Genomic DNA, 5,220 nt, shown 5'->3' on the forward strand with positions numbered 1-5,220 from the left:
TGGCTCGCGCGGGGGGGGGGGGGGGGGGGGGGTGTCCACAAAGGAGCAGGTCTGTATGGATTTGTTCCTCTGCCTATCTTGGAAACATTCTGCTCAATACACTGAAGGACACAAGACCGCCATCCATGTGAAGAATAGGGTTGTTTCTTAAAGTTACTGTTATATTGATAGCTTCGAACAATAGAGGCGCCCCCGTGTAGAAGCAGGACTCCAGCAGGAAACCAGATGTCAGCTGTGAAAAATACTTTTGCCTCAACCTTTCTGTTTCCTCTTTCTGGATCTCCTGCTTTCGGGTCACCTCCCTGTATAAGGAGTGGGTTCTCTGTGCCTTAGGGGGCGTCCAGGCCACCCCCCTCAACTCATGGGAGCCTTCAGTGCAGTTTCAAGACTCATTCCTAGTTTAATGAATTTGTTAAACTTCGGCGACCTCTCAGGATGCTGTCCAAATACTTTGAAAAGCACTATTTGCCATATGAAATACATTCTTTTTCCCAAAGTGATGGAATCAGCAATTCAGATGCCCCGTGTGCCATTTAGCTTCCACTGTATTCGAGCCCTTTCTGAGCATAATGCTTTTGCAGCATTTTTGGTGCAGGCAGGACTGCAGCTCCTCACCCCCAGACAGGATGGAGGGGCTTGGATGATAAAGGCTGGCCCCACCGCAGTATCTCAACTACTCCTGAGGTTGCCGTCTCAGTCGTGCCAGCCACTAACCATGAGGATGTGGAGAGACATGCTTTCTCTTTCCACTCTTCTCCAAAACAGAGGATGCCCAGTGCTGACTCCATTCCCCCTCGTGCGCCGGGAACTGAGGGGCACCGTGCCTCCTTCACGTTTGGCCTCCAGTTCATTGAAATGGTCCGTGGTTTCTCCCTTCTCCCGAATTAATTCAGCGTTTCCTGCCTCGCCACGTGTCATCTTGAGGGTCTTCTCTGAACCGCCTATCAAAATCCTGCACTTCACCCAGTAGGGGGCGCAGTCCCTGTCATTAAAAGGGGAAATCCATTCATCTCTGTTCTTTTCACATCTGGTCTCCTGGAACCAGGACTGTAGCACTATTACGTTTTCCTTCCCCGGCTAGAAGGCGAGCAGGCCAGACATCACGGTACTTGAGATGCAAACATGTGCTGGACTTCTGTAGGGAGGGCTGTCTCTGAGAACTCATTTCTTTCTGTGCTTGAGCCCTACGGGGTCCTCCGGGTCCTATTTCCCTCAAGTACCTGCGTGGACTGCAATAGGCCCTGAAGTCCTAGGCGTGTGGTTTCCTACTGGTCTGATGTTTAACTTCTTTAAATCTTGAGAGAAAACATTCCTCTGACAGGAGGAGAGCGTCTGCACTCATAACACTGGAATGACCAACCAACCAAGCCTTGGATCCAGCCGCATGGAAATCTTTCTAGCACCACTTGGTTCATGTGCTGACCCTGGATCCCAAACCAGTTGGGAAGGGAATTTGCTCTAAAAGCTGCATAGCATTGAATTTATTGAGCTCTCGGGATCTCTGTCACCTCTTAGGCCCTGTGGGGTTAGCCTGCCTTCTGTTCCATCAGCGACACCGCAGTGGGTCTCCCCACGGCTTCCAGGGCTTCCCGCCCATGGCATGAGCTCAGAAACCCTCTTTTCCAACACCCACACTTCCCGGCAGGTGCTGAACTCCTGGGAGACTGAGGGAGCGTGGGTGCGACAGACTTTTTGAGGGGATCAGCCAGATTTCTCCACAAACTATTCCCAGACGTCTGTGTCCCCAGGAAACCATTGGACCAGACCACACTCCAACGACCCGCTCGGTTCCTGGACTGTGGCTCACCGGGCAAATTCTGCCTGCCAGTGGCTGGAAGCGGTGCAGGCAAAACTCCATGGCCTCCCGGCCTCCCTCGTGGGTTGAGGCGGCAGCGCAGGGCCCTGGCTCCGCCAACCCAGTGACCTCTGTTCTTAGTGTTGTATTTTTCATGGTGTAGACCTCTCGAGATTGTACTCGGAAAAGGTGATTTATCATTCTGGAATAAAGAACTAGTAAGCTTGTATTCAAAAGCATAACTTTTAAAAACCAGCCAGATCTATACCAAGAGACTTTTATATGGAGTCTGGTACTTTTTTCATGTTCTCAGTACACTGTGGAGATACAGCTAAAAATACTTTAATTAGCTAAAGTCTTCTCGCTGCATGGCACAACACAAGAATGCATGGCTATAGGGCTAGAACCCAAAATAAAGCAAAGGTAAAAATGACACCAGCAACCCAACTCCATTGTAACAGCAAGGTCTGCAAGCCACAGCAATATAGTACCCCTTGTGATGTCATCATTCCCTCTTCTTCAACCCTTTGTGGGAAGGTTTGGTCCCAGTTAAGAGGTGGGGAAATTCCAGGTAGAAAATCCTAAGTGACTTTGCTCAAAGCCAGGCAGGGTTGAAAGAGAGCCAGGAGCAAATCTCAGAGCAGCCAAACCACAGCTCCTCTTGGAAAGTCCTCCTGTGAGCTTTGTAAATGACAGAACCAGTACTGAGTCCTGGTGAGTGCAAGCCAGTGCCTGGCGTGGAAACCTGCCCTTCCAGGAAAACAGACGCCATACCCGCACCCGGGGCAGGGCCGGATGCTGTCCTGGACGGCTGCCTTCAGCTCCCTTCATCCCTTGCGGTCAGTCTTCTGGGAGGGACATGATGCTTCAAACCACGTGTTCATCTTGTCCAGACCCCTGAACTGCATATCATGTCCTCTGAGAGGAAGTAAAAAGAAACTTAGTCAAAGTTAAAAGAAGAGAGGCAAACTCTCCAGTTGAGCTGACTTTTCATCAGGAGACCTGAAGTGCCAGCAAGAAAGACCCACCTGGAAGTGGGGGAAAATGACTTAGGGGAGACGAAGGTCACCAACAGAGTGGTTGAAAAGGGATCTGGTCAAAGAAAAGAACTAGAAAGAACAGTATCCTCAGTATTTTCCACACCAGCCACCTGCTAAGGGAAGGAGAGAGTTGATCTCCAAACCTCCCACAGGGGCACAGCAGACAGCTGCAGGAGAGAGAGGCCAGACCCAAACCGTCCTGCACAGGGGTCTCCTGGAGGCCGCTCTGTGCGGTGAAGTGCTCCAGACTTCCTCCTCCTCCTCCCCACAGGAGTGGCAGTGCTCTGCCAGGGGCCTGGTCTCCCAAAGTAGCCCTGGTTCGCGGTGCACTGCTGGCCATCTCCACTGTTCAGCTGTGACCCGGTTTCCAGTAAGGGAGTAGGGGCAAACCGGCAGGATTTAGGCATTTTTCTTGGAAATGGCTTCGATTTTATTAAAAACTTCTAAAGTATTTATCTCCTTGCCAAACAGTGCCGTGCACGCAGTCTACTTATGTTTGTGTGCATTTGCAGGAGAGAGTTCTGATACTGGGCTTGACTGGAAAGCCCTTGGGAAAGGCTGGGTCACGGGGACTCACTTTCGTCGAGTAGTGCTAATACTCCACAAATCGTGTGTAAAGGATTTTAGATCAGTGAGAATACCAGGATGGATGAGTGAGTCAAGGGCTCGGGGAGCATGGAGAGGCAGGATGGGGTACTATGAAAGCCAGGAGATCAGGCAGCCTGTCCTGAGTCCATCACCAAGAGTGTGCAACCTTGGCAGGCCACTCAACTCGGCTTCATTTTGCTTAACTAAAAAATGAGATTGGACTTGGATTCCCAAGACATACTCCATATTTCCGCAGTAATTGCACACACTGATTAAGTAAAACAGGCTTCCTTTACTTCCATTTGCTAATGCTCTGTGCAGAGTGACCACCAAGGAGAAGAAATACTGTGCAGTGTTTCCCAAACTTTTCTGCCCTTGGAATCCTGTGTTAAGGGAGCATCTTATAGGACCAATGGCCCAAGGAGGAAATAGGCTTTGTGAAATTGGACTGATGCTCTCCAAATTCTTCTGTGTGTCTATGAATTTTATGGAAAATTTAAGACAGGTTTCTTTCATCCCTCTTCTGCTAGAATAAAAGATCTACTTTGCTGCTGCTGGTCAAGTAGGTAAGAGAGACCAGACCCTTGCTTGAGCGTGAAATATGTTTGCTGAGCTGCAATGGTGTAGAGTTGTGTTTTGTTTTTATGGTGTACTTTCTTGCAAAGCCAAGCTGATTGCAACACAAATGGACTCTTGTCCACCAAAATGCAAACATTTACCTTGTTCAGTTTGCAATTCTAACTTACGTAAATACAGTCTTTTTAAAACAACAGACTGGCAATGCCGGACTCATTCTAACCTAGATTCTCTTCTGTTCCTAATTAATACTTTGAGGTTCTGCCTCCCATTTAATTGGTGGTCCTAAACATCTTTCACTCAATTTAGAGTAGATAACCACTTACGGCCAACCAGGCTTTCATCTGGGTTGAAGACAGTGGATTGCTGAAGTCTGTGCCCTCCAGGGGTTAGGCGTTCATATACAGAAATGTGGTCATAAATAAAACTCCCAACTGGCTGGGTAGGTGATTTACAAAAGTAACTGTCTCTTCTGAGGTCTTGTCAAAAAAACAAAAAAAAAAAACACCTCTCGTCATTCTAGTTGCCAAAAATAGAGATCCAAGGGCTGAGAATATTCATCTGACCTAAAAGTCAGATAGCAAATAATGTCCCCTGGGAGCCCCTAAAAGCTGGCAGCCACCTAGGGGACAGCCTACATGCAAGGGGGACCTGGCCTCACTGCATTTTCCTGGAGGCTCCCAAGCCCCTGGGGAGGGCCTCCCCGGGACAGGCCTGCTGCTGGGAGCCCCAAAAAGTGCCACTGGAGAGATGCCAAAGTGTGCATGTTGGTTCCAGGGGTCAGGGTTGTCACAAGATGATCTGGAAGTTCTGTTTTCACTTTTGTGGAAATAAAGACCAGCCCTACAAGGACAAGCAAAGGCTATTTCTTCAGCGCTGGCCGTCACAAGGGAGTCAGTCACCATCACTTGCATTTTGGCTACGACTCAAAGGTGGGCCGGGTGGGAAGCCTTCTTAGGGAAAAAGGGAATGGCTTCGGGCGTGTGCTGCGGGAGGCTGTGGGCACCGGGGAGCTGCAGGCAGCTAACTCAGAGCAGGGCATCCAGGTGATGGCTCAGCGGTACATATTTGGCTTTTCTGGGCCGCTCCTAAATTGGACACAGGGACAAATGTTAGAGGTGCTGTTAGTTGTTCATCAAGTCCTGACCATTTGGGGCCAATTATTAAGACGTTATCGTTTGGCTTCCTGAATCATTGCTGAAGAGAACAGTCTGACTTCAA

This window comes from Ailuropoda melanoleuca, chromosome 10 (genome assembly GCF_002007445.2).
Source record: "Ailuropoda melanoleuca isolate Jingjing chromosome 10, ASM200744v2, whole genome shotgun sequence".
Lineage (NCBI taxonomy): Eukaryota > Metazoa > Chordata > Mammalia > Carnivora > Ursidae > Ailuropoda > Ailuropoda melanoleuca.